The 18,139-nt window shown below is 40.9% G+C and overlaps 1 protein-coding gene across 1 annotated transcript in view; it reads left to right on the top strand.

Annotated features, from left to right (window-relative positions):
* Positions 1-18,139, top strand: part of ARMC10 (armadillo repeat containing 10) — a 68,616-nt gene that overhangs the window by 35,249 nt on the left and 15,228 nt on the right. The gene's annotated exons all lie outside the window — the stretch shown is intronic.

An 18,139-nucleotide genomic window follows, 5' to 3' on the forward strand; every position in this document is an offset into this window, starting at 1 on the left:
GTGGCTGTTACCAATTCAAATTTCAGTGACAGCCTGAGAGGGTTCCCTTTGCTTAATGTCCTGCCCAGCATGTATTCACTGTAGACTTGTTGATAATGGTCATTCTGGCTGGTGCAAGGTAACACCTAGTTGTAGTTCAGATTTGCATTTTGGTACTGATAAGTGATGTTTAGCATCTTTTCACGTGCTTTTTTCTTTAAAACAGTGTGTAAATTTTACCTCTTTGCATTGGCTTCTTGAAAGTCTACCCTTTTATGAATTCTCCTTCAATTACCACACCAACATTTGTTCAGGGCAGATATCATTTATAGCCCTAAAGGCCTTGGGAATATAATGTGCCTGTAAGCATCAGTTTTCAAGCTATAGGTACGGGAAATGACCACAACATGTCAGAAATTCTTCATGCTCAACTCCATTTACTGGGGCAGCAAAGCCTTCCTGAAAAACATCTTCCACAGTTGTAAACAAGAGAGGCATGTGCCAGGAAAACAATCAAGCCCTTGTGTCTCTAATTCTCTGTTACCCTTCATCACCCACATTAAACCCAACCTCCACAAGAGCTCTGTGGAGGGCACTGTCTTCCGTTAAATGGGAGAATCCTAAGGAGGAATGCTGGAGGTGGAAACCCGACCACCAGGAGTCTCAGAGAACAGATAATCAAAAGCCCTACCAGCCCAGAGACCTCACCGCGCTTTGAGGGCAGCATGTTTGGTTTTGGGCTTCCCTGGTGGCTCAGATGGTAAAGCGTCTGCCTGTAATGCGGGAGACCCAGGTTCAGTCCCTGGGTCGGGAAGATCCCCTGGAGAAGGAAATGGCAACCCACTCCAGTATTCCTGCCTGGAGAATTCCATGGATTGAGGAGCCTGGTAGGCTACAGTCCACGGGGTCACAAGGAGTCGGACACGACTGAGCGACCTCACTTCACTTCACGTCATGTTTGGTTTAGCTGTGGGAGGTCTGACCTGGCTCTGGACACTGTGGTTCCACCCAGAGGGGACCAGGCACCTCCTTCCCAGCTCCATCAGTCCCTTAACAGTCCACATTTGGGGATCAAGGTGCTTAGGCTTCAGGAATGTCAACCAGCCTAGGAACCTGAAGCCAGAGAGGAATATAGCAGGCACTCTTTTTTCTTTTCTTTTAATTTTTAGATTCTATTGGATTGTAGTTGATTTGCACTGCCGTGTTTAAGTGTTTAGTAGCTTGATCCAGTTATATGTAGACATACCTGTGCGTTTTGGGGTTATTTTCCCATGTAGATTATTAGTGTGTCAAGTTGAAATCCCTGTGCTATCGGGTAGGTCCTTGTTGATTACCTGTTTCATTTCTGTTAGTGGGTATGTGTTAATTCTAGCCTCATAATGGATCCCTGCCTTCTGCCTTTCTCCTTTGGTTAGAATAAGTTTGTTTTCCAAATCTGTAATTGTGTTTCTGTTTGGAAAATGTACTTAATTGCTTTGAGGTTTTAGATCCCACCAATGAGTCACATCATAGTGTGTTTGTCTTTCTGTCTATGACTTACTTCATATGACCATTTCCATTTACGTTGCTCCAGGTGCCATTTCTTCCTTCTGTTTTCTGGCTGAGTAATATTCCCTTCCATGAAATACACCACATCTTCTTGATCCATCTGTCTGTGGACATTTCAATTACTTACATATCCAAGCTACTGGTCAGAGTGTGTGTTTCTTTTCCAAGTATGGATTTCTCTGGATGTGGGGCAAGGAGTGGGATTTCTAGTTCATATAATAGCTCTGTCTTTACTTTCTGAAGGAACCGCCATCATCTCCATAGTGGCGGTTATCACTTTAAAGTCCAGGCAACAGCTTAGCAGGATTCCATTTTGTCTAATTTTTTTCCACTAATTTATGTTTTTAGATTTTTAATGATAGCCATCCTTTGTGCAGCCAAGTGAAACCTGATTGTGCTGTGATAAATTTCACTACTGTAACCAACGTGTAGCATCTTTCCTTGTGCTGCTTTTCTTAAACCACTGTGAATGAAGTTTACTTCTATGAGGTGGCTTCCTGAAACGCTGACTTTTAGTGAATTCTCTTTCAGTTACATACCCTAGGACATTAGTCGAGGGCAAGTATCTCTCAAAATGTGAGAGACCTTTTGAAAGTGAAGTGCCCTTCAGTTCAGTTCAGTCGCTCAGTCATGTCCAACTCTTTGCGACCCCAGCACGCCAGGCCTCCCTGTCCATCACCAACTCCCGGAGTTCACCCAAACTCATGTCCATCGAGTCAGTGATGCCATCCAGCCATCTCATCCTCTGTCGTCCCCTTCTCCTCCTGCCCCCAACCCCTCCAGCATCAGAGTCTTTTCCAATGAGTCAACTCTTCGCATGAGGTGGCCAAAGTGTTGGAGTTTCAGCTTTAGCATCAGTCCTTCCAAAGAACACCTAGGACTGTTAGGCAATGGTTTTCCCATTGTAGTTTCAAGAAGCAACCACAAGGAGGCAGGATTTCCTCAGGCTCCACAGGCCTTGCTAGGATAAACAGAGCCTTGGTGAAAGTGCAGCTTCTGACTTATAAACGAGAGCCCCATGTGCCAGAACAGCCAAGGCCTGGTGTCCCATTACATCCTCCACCTTATTATTCACCCCACTGGAGACATCCCAAGCATGCAAAAGCTTGCTGGTGTGCTGTGGTCCAAAGCTGGGGTGACCCTAAGGAAGGAGGGTGGAGGTGGGAACCCCAGCAGCAGCAGACCTGCAGACCAGGTGCCTCCTTCACAGGTTTGGGTCTCGAGGGTCCACCATCCACCATCCTTGAGTGTACTTGCCTAGGTTTAGCTGTGAGTGGTCCTGCCTCGTTCCTGACCTTGTCATCCTGTTCACTGGGGACCGGGCACACGTCCAAGGGTCCTGTAGTGTCATTTGCTGGCATGTGCTTCAGCAGCTCCCTCAGCCCCGTGATAGTCCAAACTTGGGAACCAGGGCAGCTCAGGCTCCAGAAATGTGAAACAGCCTGGGCTCTTGAAGCTTGAGGGGAATGGAGCAGGCATTTGATTTTCTTTTAAAATTACTTTTTAGGTCGTATTGGAGTATAGTTGATATACATGTGGTGTTTGTTTGAAGTGTAGAACTGGATGATTGAGTTTAATGTAGATTATGCATGTACTCGTTCTCAGATACTTTTTTCATGTAAGTTATTACTGTGTTGACTCTAGCTCTCTGTGCTTTACAATAGGTCCTTGTTGATTATCTGTTTTATTTGTATGCGTGGGTATGTGTTTATTTGAGGCTCCAATACATCCTTGCTTCAGTCTGTCTTTTTCGTTTAGGATTAGTTTGTTTTCTAAATCTGTGTGTTTCTGTTTTTATTGGAGTACAGTTGATTTACACTGTGATGTTTGTTTGAAGTGTACAGCTGGATGATTGAAGTTATTTTTTTAATATATATATTTTATTGAATTATAGTTGACTTACAGCTATATAGTTTCAGGGGTACCACAAGGTGATTCAGTTATACATATGCATATATTATTTTTCAGATTAGTTTCCAATCTAGTTTATTATAAGATACTGACTATAGTTCTAAGTGCTATACCTTTGTAAACCTTTGTTGCGTATCTTTTTAACTAGAAATCTAGCATTTTATTCTTCCTAAATGAAATAAGTGGAATCAAAATGCCATTCATTTTTTAGTTTGGCAAAATTTCACAGGTTTTCTAAAATATATATGTTATACATACTATTTTTATATATATATTATACAAAAGCTTTTCCATCACACTTGATAAAGGCTTGAGAAAGAACATCCCAATAAAAGGGATGAAAAAATTGGAAAATATAGACTAAATGAAATAGCACTGAATATGAGATAGTAAAAGTAAAACAAACTAGATAAAAGTAAAAGATCATCATATAGTCGAGTTGATTTTAGACATCCCTGCTCATTAGAAGCATATTTGGAGCTTTGAAGAAAAAAAAACAATACCTGGATGTTAATATTTTTCAAAAAATTTCAAGGTAATTCTGATATGCATCTGGATTTAAAAAGTGATGAGAGGTTTTTATTAACTGGCAATTTTGGTGATACAGAATTGTATTTTTCTGTTGACCAGTCATGATACAGTGGTGCCAAGTTGCTTCAGTCGTTTCCAACTCTTTGTGACCCTGTGGACCATAGCCTGCCAGGCTCCTCTGTCCATGGGGTTCTCCAGACAAGAATACTGGAGTGGGTTTCCGTGCCCTCCTCTGGGGGATCTTCCTGACCCAGGGATTGAACCTGTGTCTCTTATGTCTCCTGCGTTGGCAGGTGGGTTGTTCATGACTAACGCCACCTGGAAAGCCCAATACAATGGCGTTAAGTGAGTAATTATTACATAATCACATTAGTGAAAAATGTTTTTCACAAAAGATAAAGGATAATTACAGACAAAAAATAAAATATAATTGAAAACCATGATGGGAACATGATTAACCTAACAATATAAAATAATTACATACAATTTGGGCATCAAGCAGAGTGATGTGTAAATGGAAGTAAATACACGTGTATGTTTTCATCAACCCAGCCAGTCTATGTTTTTTGGTTGGTGCATTTAATTTGTTTACATTTAAAGTAATTATCACTATGTATGAACCTGCTACTATTTTCTTATCTGTTTTGGGCTGCTTTTCTATAGGTCTTTTCCTTCTCTTGTATTTCCTATCTAGAGAAGCTCTTTCAGCATTTGTTGTAAAGCTGGTTTAATGGTGCTGAGTTCTCTTAACTTTTGCTTGTCTGGAAAGCTTTTGATTTCTCCATCTAATCTGAAGGAGAGTGTTTCTGTGTAGAATATTCTTGGTTGTAGGTTCTTACTTTTCATCACCTTAAATATATCTTGCCATTCCTTCCTGGCTTGTAGCCTTTCTGTTGAGAAATGAGCTAACCTGATAGGAGTTCCCTTGTATGTTGTTTTTCCCTTGTTGCTTTTAATAGTTTGTCTTTAATTTTTGTCTGGTTGATTACTGTGTGTCTCGGTGCGTTCCTCCTTGGTTTTATCCTGCCTGGGACTCTCAGTGCGTCCTGGACTTGGTTAACTATGTCCTTTCCCATGTTAGGAAAGTTTTCAACTATCATCTATTCAAATATTTTTTCAGGTCCTTTCTCTTTCTCTTCTCCTTCTGGGACCTGTAGAATGTGAATGTTGTCCCATAGGTCCTTTAGGCTGTCTTCATGTCTTTTTTTATTCTATTTTCTATATTCTGTTCCGTGGCAGTGATTTCCACCATTCTGTACTTCAGGTCATTGATCTGTTCTTCTACCTTAGTTTTTCTGCTGTTGATGCCTTCTAGTTTATTATCCATCTCTTTTTGCTTGTATTTTAGTTCTTCTGGGTCTTTGATAAATATTTCTTGCAAATTTTCCACTGTTTTCCTGAGATCCTGGATCACCGTCAATATCATTATTCTGAATTATTTTTCTGGAAGGTTGCCTATCTCCACTTCATTTACTTGTTTTTCTGGGGTTTTATCTTGTCCCTTCATCTGGGACATAACTCTCTGCTTTTTATCCTGATTAGCTTTCTATAATGTGGCTTTAGTTCTAGTTATGGGATTATGGCTCTTCTTTCTTCTGCCCTCTGAAGGAGGAGGCTAAGAGGCTTATGTAAGCTTCCTGATGGGAGGCACAGTTCAGTTCAATCACTCAGTCATGTCCAACTCTTTGCAACCCCATGAACTGCAGCATGCCAGGCTTCCCTGTCCATCACCCACTCCTGGAACTTGCTCAAACTCATGTTCATTGAGTCAGTGATGCCATCCAACCATCTCAGCCTCTGTCATTCCCTTGTCCTCTGCCTTCAATCTTTCCCAACAACAGGGTCTTTTCCAGTGAGTCAGTTCTTCACATTAGGTGGCCACAGGATTGGAGCTTCAGCATCAGTCCCTCCACTGAATATTCAGGACTGATTTCCTTTAGATTGACTGGTTTGATCTCCTTACATCAAATGGGGAGGCACTGATGGTTGGAAAAAATAGGTCTTGGTCTGGTGGGCAGGGCCTTGCTCATTAAAGCTTTAATCCAGTTATCTGATGATAGGTGGGGTTGTTTAGCCTGAAGTGACCCAGCCCTGAGGTCTATGGTAGGGTTAATGATGGCATCTGAGAAGGGTTACACCACGGGAGACCTTGCAGGACTTCTGCTGCCAGTGCCCCCATCCCTGTGGTGAGCCCTGCGGACCCGCATCTCCTCGGGAGATGCTCCAGCACTAGCTAGTTTTGGTTCAGTGTCCTGTGGGGTTACTGCTCCTTTCCTTTGGGTCTTGGTGTGCCCAGGATTTTGTTTGTGACCTCCAAGACTGGAGTCTCTGTTTCCCCCAATCCTGTGGCAGTCATATAATAATATCCCGCTGGCCTTCACGGTCAGATCCGAGGAGATTCCCAGTCCCTTTGCCAGATCTCCAGGATGGAAAGGCTAACATGGGGTTCAGAAGCTTCACAACAGTGGGAGAACTTATTTGGTATTACGGTTCTGCGATTTGTGGGTCACCCACCTAGTGGGTATGGGATTTGATTTTATCAAGATTGTGCCCCTTCTACTGTTTTGCTTCGGCATCTTTTTTGTCTTTGGAGGTGGGGTATTTTTTTCTGGGGTGTTCCAACATTCATCTGTCCATGATTGTTCAACAGCTAGAGGTGATTTTGCTGCTCTTGCAGGAGATGAGTGCACATCCTTCTCACTCCACCATCTTAAACTGGGAACCAAGATGAGTGACTTCAATGTAGATATACCTGTAATCATTTTCAGATAGTTATATCATGTAGCTTGTTACTGTGTTGAGTCTAGTTCCCCATGCTATGCAGAAGGTACTTGTTTATTATTGGTTTTATTTATATGTGTGGGTATGTATTTATTTGAGCCTCCAATGTATCCTTGGCTTCAACCATTTTTTTTTCCTGGCTAGGTTTCTTTGTGTTTTTAATTAATTAATTTATTTTAATTGGAGTCTAATTACAATACTGTGGTGATTTTTACCGTATATCAACATGAATCAGCCATGGGTGCACATGTGTTCCCCCATCCTGAGCCCCCGCCCCCACCCCTCCCCACGCCATCCCTCTGGGTTGTCCCAGACCACCAGCTTTTTGTTTTGTTTTTTTTTCAATTTATTTTTTTATTGAAGGATAATGGCTTTATAGAATTTTGTTGTTTCCTGTCAAACCTCAACATGAATCAGCCATAGGTATACATATGTCCCCTCCCTTTGACCCTCCCTCCGATCTCCCTCCCCATCCCACCCCCCTAGGTTGATACAGAGCTTCTGTTTGAGTTTCCTGAGCCATACAGCAAATTCTCATTAGCTATCTATTTTACATATGGTAATATAAGTTTCCATGTTACTCTTTCCATACATCTCACCCTCTCCTCCCCTCTCCCCATGTCCATAAGTCTGTTCTCTATGTCTGTTTCTCCATTGCTGCCTGTAAATAAGTTCATCAATACCATTCTTCTAGATTCCATATATATGTGTTAGAATACGGTATTTATCTTTCTCTTTCTGACTCACTTCACTCTGTATCATAGGTTCTAGGTTCATCCACTTCATCAGAACCGACTCAAATGCACTCCTTTTTATGGCTGAGCAATATTCCATTGTGTATATGTACCACAATTTCTTTGTCCATTCATCTGTTGATGGATATCTAGGTTGCTTCCAGCTATTGTAAATAGTGCCAGGAATACATATGGGATACATGTGTACACGTATGAACAATGGGACACATGTGTCGTTTTCAGGGCATATGCCTAGGAGTGGGATTGCTGGGTCATATGGTGGTTTTATTCCTAGTTTTTAAGGAATCTCCATACCGTCTTCCATAGTGGCTGTAGCAATTTAAATTCCCACCAACAGTGCAGCAGCATTCCCTTTACTCCACACCCTCTCCATCATTTATTGCTTGTAGACTTTTTGATGATGGCCATTCTGACCTGTGTGAGGTGATATCTCATTGTAGTTTTGATTTGCATTTCTCTAATAATGAGTGATGTTGAGCATCTTTTCATGTGTTTGTTAGTCATCTGTATGACTTTGGAGAAATGTCTGTTTAGGTCTTTTTCCCACTTTTTGATTGAGTTGTTTGTTTTTCTGGCATTGAGTTGTATGAGCTGCTTGTATATTTTGAAAATTAATCCTTTCTCAGTTGTTTCATTTGCTATTATTTTCTCCCATTCTGAGAGTTGTCTTTTCACTTTGCTTACAGTTTCCTTTGCTGTGCAGAAGCTTTTAAGTTTAAGGTTCCACTTGTTTATTTTTATTTTTATTACTGTAGGAGGTGGGTCATAGAGGATCTTGCTTTGATTTATGTCATCAAGTGTTCTGCCTATGTTTTCCTCTACGAGTTTTATAGTTTCTGGTATTACGTTTAGGTCTTTACTCCATTTTGAGTTTATCTTTGTGTATGGTGTTAAGAAGTGTTTTAATTTCATTCTTTTACATGTAGCTGTCCAGTTTTCCCAGCACCATTTATTGAAGAGGCTTTCTTTGCCCCATTGTACATTCTTGCCTCCTTTGTCAAAAATAAGGTATGCATAGGTGCCTGGGTTTATTTCTTGGCTTTCTATCTTGTTTCCTTGGTCTATATTTCTGTTTTTGTGCTGGTACCATACTATCTTGATGACTGTAGCTTTGTAGTGTAATCTGAAGTCAGAATGGTTGAATCATCCAGCTCCATTCTTCTTTCTCAAGACTGTTTTTGCTATTTAGGGTCTTTCATGTTTCCATATAAATTGTGAAATTTTTTATTCTAGTTCTCTGAAAAATGCCATTGGTAATTTGACAGGGATCACATTGAATCTGTAGGTTGCGTTTGGTAGTATCGTCATTTTCACAATATTGATTCTTCCTACCCAGGAACATGGAATATCTCTCCATCTGTTTATGTTGTCTTTCATTTCTTTTTCATTTATGTCTGCTCGGATCTTTATGAATTCTTTCCTTCTATGAATTTTTTGGGGTTTTTTTGTTCTTTTTTCAGTTATTTTAGGTGTAAAGTTAGGTTGTCTATTCAAAGTTTTTCTTATTTCTTGAGGTTATATTATATTGCTGTAAACTTCCTCTTAGAACTGCTTTTGCTGCATCCCATAGGTTTTGAGTTGTCATATTTTCACTGTCATTTGTTTCTAGAAATTTTTTTTATTTCCCTTTTGATTTCTTCAGTAACCTTTTGGCTATTTAGAAACGTGTTGTTTAATCTCCATGTGTTTTTTTCTTGTAATTGATATCTAGTCTCATAGCATTGTGGTTAGAGAAGATGCTTGATAAGATTTCAGTTTTCTTAAATTTACTGAGGTTTGATTTGTGACCCAAGATGTGCTCTATCCTGGAGAATGTTCCATGTGCACTTGAAAAGAAGGTGTATTCTTCTGCATTTGGATAGAATGTCCTGAAGATATCAATGAGATCCATCTCATCTAATGTATCATTTAAGACTTGTGTTTCCTTATTAATTTCTGTTTTGATGATCTGTCCATTGGTGTGAGTGGGGTGTTAAAGTCTCCTACTATTATTGTGTTACTGTTGATTTCTCCTTTTATGTCTGTTAGTGTTCATCTTGTGTATTGAGGTGCTCCTATGTTGGGTACATAGATATTTATAGTTGTTATGTCTTCCTCTTGAATTGATCCCTAGATCATTATGTAGTGTCCTTCCTTATCTCTTGTAGTATTCTTTATTTTAAGGTCTATTTTATCTGATATGAGAATTGCTGCTCCAGCTTTCTTTTGCTTCCCATTTGCATGGAATATATTTTTCTATCCTTTCACTTTCAGTCTATATGTATCTTGAGGTCTGAAGTGGGTTTCTTGTAGACAGCAAATATATGAGTCTTGTTTTTGTATCCATTCAGCCAGTCTGTGTCTTTTGGTTGGAGCATTTAATCCATTTACATTTAAAGTAATTATTGATATATATGTTCTTGTTGCCATTTTCTTAATTGTTTGGGGTTGATTTTGTAGATTTTTTTTCTGTTCTTGTATTTCTTGACTATGTAAGTCCCTTTAACATTTGTTGTAAAGCAGGTTTGGTGGTACTGAATTCTCTTAATTTTCGCTTGTCTGGAAAGCTTTTTATTTCTCCATCAATTTTGAATGAGAGCCTTGCCAGGTACAGTAATCTTGGTTGTAGATTTTTCCCTTTTAGTACTTTAAATATATGCTGCCATTCCGTTCTGGCCTGCAGTTTCTGCTGAAAGGTCAGCTGTTGAGCATATGGAGTTTGCCTTGTATGTTACTTGTTGCTTCTCCCTTGCTGCTTTTCATATTCTTTCTTTGTGTTTAGTTTTTGTTTAGGCACTTTTTGTGCCTCTTGGACTTGACTATTTCCTTTTCCATGTTGGGGAAATTTTCAACTATAATCTCTTCTAAAATTTTCCCATACACTTTATTTTTCTCTTTTTCTTCTGGAACCCCTATAATTCGAATGTTGGTGTGTTTGATATTGTTCCAGATGTCTCTCAGACTGTCATCAGTTCTTTTCATTCTTTTTACTTTATTCTGCTCTGCAGAAGTTATTTCCACCATTTTATGTTCCAGCTCACTGATTCGTTCTTCTGCTTCAGATATTCTGCTCTTGATTCCTTCTAGAGTATTCTTTTTTTTTTGAATTAGAGAGATTTTTATTTTTTATTTTTTTTTATTTTGTAAGAATTGTAAGAATTTGTAAGAATTGAATCGCCAGTCTATGTCTGACGCAGGGTGCAGCACGCTTGGGGCTGGTGCATGGGGATGACCCAGAGAGATGTTGTGGGGAGGGAGGTGGGAGGGGGGTTCATATTTGGGAACGCATGTAAGAATTAAAGATTTTAAAATTTAAAAATAAAAAACTAAAAAAAAAAATAGAGTATTCTTAATTTCAGTAATTGTGTTGTTTGTCTCTGTATGTTTATCCTTTAATTCTTCTAGGTCTTTATTAATTGATTCTTGCATTTTTCTCCATTTTGTTTTCAAGGTTTTTGATCATGTTTACTATCATTATTCTGAATTCTTTCTCAGGTAGTTTGCCTATTTCCTCTTCATTTATTTGGACTTCTGTGTTACTAGTTTGTTCCTTCATTTGTGTAGTATTTCTCTGGCTTTTTGTTATTTTTTTTTAACTTATTGTGCTTGAGGTCTCCTTTTCCCAGGCTTCAAGTTTGAATTCTTTCTTCCTTTTAGTTCCTGCCCTCCTAAGGTTGGTCCCGTGGTTTGTGTCAACTCTGTATAGGGTGGGATTTGTGCTTTTTGTTTGTTTTTCCTCTGATGGGCAAAGCTGAGTGAGGTGGTAATCCTGTCTGCTGATGATTGGGTTTGTATTTTTGTCTTGTTTGTTTAGATGAAACGTCCTGCACAGGGTGCTAGTGGTAGTTGGGTGATGCTGGGTCTTGTATTCAAGTGGTTTCCTTTGTGTGAGTTCTTACTATTTGATATTCCCTAGGGTTAGTTCTCTGGTAGTCTAGAGTCTTGGAGTCAGTGCTCCCACTCGAAAGGCTCAAGGCTTGATCTCTGGTCAGGAATGAAGATTCCACAAGTGGTCTCCCTTGTTTTCCTCTTTTCTTGCTCTCAGTCATCTTACTGAAGTTGTGTATGTTTTCCATACAGGTTCTGAGACATTTACCTTGTGCTGTGAACTGGGATAGCAACCACTTCTCTTAGGGTTTTAGTTTTCTTCCAGACCTCTTCATGACCCTGAGGAAGGCAAATTTTTCTTAGAACAGAGAAAATACCACCTCTCAGAGTTCACTGTCGTCCTGGATGCTCTGCAGGCAGCAGCTTTATCTCTCCTTGCTATTCTTTGGAACTCTGCATTGAGTTGGGTATATCATTCCCTTTCTCCTTTGTCTTTCACTTTTTTTCTCAGCTATTTGTAAGGCTTCCTCAGACCACCACTTTGCCTTCTTGCATTTCTTTTTCTTGGGGATGGTTTTGATCACTGCCTCCTGTACAATGTTATAAACCTCCATCCATAGTTCTTCAAGCACTCTCTACCAGATTTAATCCCTTGAATCTATTCATCACCTTCACTGTATAATCATAAGGGATTTGATTTAATTCGTGCCTGAATGGCTGAGTGGTTTACCATACTTCCTTCAATTTGGGCCTGAATTTTGCAATAAGGAGTCATGATCTGAGCCACAGGCAACTCCAGGTCTTGTTTTTGCTGACTGTATAGAGCTTTTCCATCTTCAGCTGCCAAGAACATAATCAATCTGATTTCAGTACTGCCTTTTTGGTGATGTCCATGTGTATAGTCATCTCTTGTGTTGTTGGAAGAGGGTGTTTGCTATGATCAGTATATTCTCTTGGCAAAACTCTCTTAGCCTTTGCCCTGCTTCATACTGTACTCCAAGGCCAAATTTGCCTGTTACTCCACGTATTTCTCGACTTCCTCCTTTTGCATTCCAGTCGCTATAATGAAAAAGGACATCTTTTTGGGGTGTTAGTTCTAGAAGGTCTTGTAGATCTTCATAGAACCATTCACCTTCAGCTTCTTCAGCATTACTGGTCAGGACATAGACTTGGATTACTGTGATATGGAATGGTTTGCCTTGGAAGCAAACAGAGATCATTCTGTCATTTTTGAGATTGCATCTAAGTACTGCATTTCCAACTCTTTTGTTGACTATGATGGCTACTCCATTTATTCTAAGGGATCCTTGCCCACAGTAGTAGATATAATGGTCATCTGAGTTAAATTCACCCATTCCCACAAAATTTGGAAAACTCAGCAGTGGCCACAGGACTGGAAAAGGTCAGTTTTCATTCCAATCCCAAAGAAAGGCAATGCCAAAGAATGCTCAAACTACTACACAACTGCACTCACCTCACACTCTAGCAAAATAATGCTTACAATTCTCCAAGCCAGGCTTCAGCAATACGTGAACTGTGGACTTCCAGATGTTCAAGCTGGATTTAGAAAGGGCAGAGAAACCAGAGATCAAGTTGCCAACATCCGTCGGATCATCGAAAAAGCGAGAGAGTTCAAAAAAAAATCTACTTCTGCTTTATTGACTATGCCAAAGCCTTTGACTGTGTGGATCACAATCAACGATGGAAAATTCTGAAAGAGGTGGGAATACCAGACCACCTGACCTGCCTCCTGGGAAATCTGTATGCAGGTCAAGAAGCAACAGTTAGAACTGGACATAGAGAAACAGACTGGTTCCAAATTGGGAAAGGAGTATGTCAAGGCTGTATATTGTAACCCCGCTTATTTAACTTATATGCAGAGTACATCATGAGAAATGCTAGATTGGATGAAACACAAACTGAGTCAAGATTGCCAGGAGAAATATCAATAACCTCACATATGCAGATAACACCATACTTATGGCAGAAAGCGAAGAAGAACTAAAGAGCCTCTTGATGAAAGTAAAAGAAGAGAGTGAAAAAGTTGGCTTGAAACTCAGCATTCAGAAAACTAAGATTATGGCACTGGTCCCATCACTTTATGGCAAATAGATGGGGAAACAATGGAAACAGTGGCTGACTTTATTTTTTTGAGCTCCAAAATCAATGCAGATGGTGACTGCAGCCAGGAAATTAAGACGCTCCTTGGCAGCAAAGTTATGACCAACCTAGTTCAGTTCATTTCAGTCACTCAGTTGTGTCCAACTCTTTGCGACCCATGAACTGCAGCACTCCAGGCCTCCCTGTCCATCACCAACTACCAGAGTTTACCCAAACTCATGTCCGTTGAGTCAGTGATGCCATTCAACCATCTCATCCTCTGTCGTCCCCTTCTCCTCCCAACCTCAACCTTTCCCAGCATCAGGGTCTTTTCAAAAGACCAACCTAGATAGCATATTAAAAAGCAGAGACATTACTTTGCTGACAAAGGTCCATGTAGTCAAAGCTGTGGTTTTTCCAGTAGTCATGTATGGATGTGAGAGTTGGACTATAAGGAAAGCTGAGCACTGAAGAATTGATCCTTTTGAACTGTTGTGTTAGAGAAGGCCCTTGAGAGTCCCTTGGACTGCAAGGGGATCCAACCAGTCAATCCTAAAAGAAATCAGTCCTGAATATTCATTGGAAGAACTGATGCTGAAGCTGAAACTCCAATACTTTGGCCACCTGATACGAAGAACTGACTCATTGGAAAAGACCCTGATGCTGGGAAAGACTGAACGCAGGAGGAAAAGGGGGTGACAGAGGATGAGATGGTTGGATGGCATCACCAAGTCAATGGGCATGAGTTTGAGTAAACTCCAGAAGTTGGTGATGCTCAGGGAAGCCTGGCGTGCTGCAGTGCATGGGGTCACAAAGAGTCGGACACAACTGAGCAACTGAACTGACTGCCCAAACCCAGAGAATGGACTTGGAGACAGGATGTGCATCAGAAAGCCAGGCTTTAATGACAGTCTTGCAAGATCGGGTGTCTGGTAGGCAGGCACACCTCTGACAGTTACAGCAAGCATTTTTACATTCTAGCATGCAAGTCTCTCCCCCAGTTCCTGACTGGCTGAGTACTGCAGGGTGAACAATCTTCCCGAATGTCTCCTAGGTTCATCCCCTTTCTTTTTATGGTCTGGCCCTCCTTTAACATCTTGTTTTCCCCTTTCCTGTGCACTTGCTCTTATATTTTGAATTTACCAATAGAATGAGCCCATGTGAAAACCCTAAGCATTCTGTTCTCTGTTTACCTAGATTTTCCTGCAGCGCTAGCTATCCTTGAAAATGGACCACTTTAAGTTGTTATTTCTTATATTCACTCTGCTTACTGGAGTAAGCAGAGCCTCGGTGAGAGTCCTCCTGGCTTATAAATGAGAGCCCAGTGTGCCAGAACAAAGAACCAAGGCCAGGTGTCCCATTACTTCTTACCCCTATCATTCACCCCACTGGAAAAGTTCCAAACCCTGCAAAAGCTCTGCTGAGGGTGCTGTGGTCCATCTGACTTTGGGGCAACTCTAAGGAAGGAGGCCAGAGGTTGGAACCCTGACACCAGGAGACCTGAATACCAGGTGATTCCCTCTCAGGTCTTCGGGACTCCAGGGTCCACCATCCCACCATCCTTGAAGTGCACTTGCCTTGGTTTAGCTGTCCTACCTGGTTCCAGATGTTATCATCCAGCCTGCGGTGGAGCAGGCACTGCACGTCCCAGAGCGACCATTTGCTGGCACATTGTTCGCAGCTCTCTCAGCCCTGATGGTCTAGACTTGGGAACCAAGGCTGCTCAGGCTCCAGGAATGTGATCCAGCCCAGGACCCCAAAGCTTGAGAGGGGAGTGTCCTAGGCATTCCACTTTTGTAAAGTTAATTTTCAGGCAGTACATGTATACTGTTGTGTTTAACTGTACATTGAATTGTATGTAGCCATACCTGTATGCATTATCGAGTACTTTCTGTCGGTTATTACTGTGTTGTGTCTAGGTTCCTGTGCTATACAGTAGGTCCCTGTCGATTATCTGTTTCATTTCTGTTCGTGTGTATGCTCCAGTCCCATCCTCCAGTGCATCCCTGGCTTCCACCGTTCCTTTTTGGTTAGAATGAGTTTGTTTCCTATATCTGTGTGTTTCATTTGGGAAACATACTTCATTTCTTTCAATTTTTAGTTTCTACCTATCAGTCACAGCATAGAGTGTTTGTCTTTCTATAGTTACATCACTTCATATGATCATCTCCTTTTCTGTTGCTACAAATGGCATTACTACATCCTGTTTTCTGGCTCAGTAGAATTCTCTTCCATATATGTACCACAGCTCTGTCCATCTGTCTATGGACATTTTAATTACTTGCATCTCCAGACTACTGTAAATAGTACTGCAATTAATGTCAGAGTGTATGTGTCTATCCCAGGGATGATATTCTCTGGATATTGATCCAGGAGTGAGATTTCCAGATTGTGTGGTAACTGTGTTTTTAGTTTCTTTTGGAACCTCCATCCTGTTCTCCATAGTGGTTGTTACCAATTGACAGTCTCAGGAACAACATGGGATTTGGTTGTTCAAATCCCATTTTCACATTTGGTCAACAGTTTCTTTTTCTAGACTTTTTCATGGTGGCCATCCTAGTAATAGCTCGTTGTCACTGTGAATTGAATTTCTCTACTTAGAATCAACAATCTGGGTGTCGGAATTCATAGGACAGAGGCCTGGGATCAAAGGGAATATGTTCACAGTAAACTCTCATGTACACAGGGGAGCCAGCTGGAGAAGGCAAATTCTAGAAGGGTCAGGTATTGAGAAAAAGGTCAGTGTTTTTTTTTTGTTTTTTTCTTTTCCCTCATACAGGTTATCACAATTTGTTCAGTAGAGTTCCCTATTCTATGCAGAAGGTACTTTTCCCTTATCCACTTGATACATATTACTGTGTATATTAACATTTTCCTCCTAAACTCTTAATTTATCCCTCCCTTCTAACTTTCTTTTGATGAGCATAGTTCGGTTTTCTCAGTTTAGGAGTCTGCTGCTGTTTTAAATTAGTTCATTGGTGTGAATGTACAGATTCCATCTGTTCATGATGCCCTGCAATGTCTGTCTCTCTGACTTAGCTCACTTGGCATGATGGTTTCTGGGTCCATCCGTGCTGCTGCCGGCATCACTGTTTCACTCTCTGTCGTGCCTGGAGTGTCCTAGTGTGTAGACATGCCACTTAGTCTTCATTCTTCTGTCGGGGGCATTTTTGTGGGTTCTGTTATAAATAGTGCTTCCCTGAAAATGGGCGTGCATATGTCATTTTGAATGATGATTTTCTTTATGTTTAGTGTTTCAAGGAATCTCTCTACTGTTTTCCATAGTGGCTTCACCATTTACATCCCCACCAAGACTGTAGGAGGATTCTCTCTTCCGTACATTCTTTGCAGTGTTTATTCTTTGTAGAATTTTTTGATGATGCCCATTGTGACCAGTGTGAGGTGATACCTCACTGTAGGTGTGATTGGCATTGATTCAGAAATTATTGATGTGGAGTATCTTTCCATGTGCTGTTATTTTTGTACACCTTGTGGGTACAGTTTACCTCTTAAAACTGGATTCTTGAAAGCTGACCTTCTTTTGAATTCTTTTCCGATGATTTGTTGTTATTGTTCAGTCGCTAAGCCATGTCCGACTCTTTGTGACCCCATGAACTGCAGCATGCCGGGCTTCCCTGTCCTTCACTGTCTCCTGGAGTTTGCTCAAACTCATGGCCATTGAGTCAGTGATGCCATCCTACCATCTCATCCTCTGTTGCCCCCTTCTCCTTTTGCCCTCAATCTTTCCCAGCATCAGGGTCTTTTCCAGTTGAGTCAGTTCTTCACATCAGGTAACCACAGTATTGGAACTTCAGCTTCAGCACCAGTCCTTCCAATGAATAGTCAGGGTTGATTTCCTTCAGGATTGACTGGTTTGATCTCTTGGCTGCCCAAGCGACTCTCAACAGTCTTCTCCAGCACCACAGTTCGAAAGCATCATTTCTTTGGCGCTCAGCTTTCTTTATGGTCCAACTCTCACATCCATACATGACTACTGGAAAAACCGTAGCCTTTACTATATGGACCTTTGTTGGCAAAGTTATATCTCTTCTTTTTTACACTAAGTTTGTTATCACTACTCTTCCAAAGAGCAAGTGTCGTTTAATTTTGTGGCTGCAGTCACCGTCCACGTTGATTCTGAAGCCCAAGAAAATAAAGTCTTGTCACGGTTTCCACATTTTCCTCATCTATTTGCCATGAAGTGATAAAACAAGATGCCATGATCTTTGTTTTTTGAATGTTGAATTTTAAGCCAGCTTTTTTACTCTCCTCTTTCACCTTCATCAAGAGGCTCTTGAGTTCCTCTTCACGTTCTGCCACTAAAGTGGTATCATCTGCATATCTGAGATTGTTGATATTTCTCCCTGCAATCTTGATTCCAGGTTGTGTTTTCAATGATTATCCCAGGACATTTCTTGAGGGCAGGTGTCATTTACAGCCCTGTCAGATTTGTGACTGTTAAGAGCCCTTGAGTACCTGTTCTAAAGTGTATATATTGATCTGAACCAGCTAATTACTGCCGGACCCCCCCACACCTTTCCTTTTTGGTAACCCTGAGTCTCTTTTCTAAATCTGTGAGGCTGTTGCTCTTTTGTAAAGAAGTTTATTTGTATCCATGTTTAGATTGCACCAGAAGTGCTATCCTGTGATACTTGGCTTTCCCTGTCTCACCTACGTCACTCAGTGTGATCATCGCTAGCTTCTTTCCTGTCACTGGAAATGGCTTG

The sequence above is a fragment of the Ovis aries genome, chromosome 4 (assembly GCF_016772045.2).
Source record: "Ovis aries strain OAR_USU_Benz2616 breed Rambouillet chromosome 4, ARS-UI_Ramb_v3.0, whole genome shotgun sequence".
NCBI lineage: Eukaryota > Metazoa > Chordata > Mammalia > Artiodactyla > Bovidae > Ovis > Ovis aries.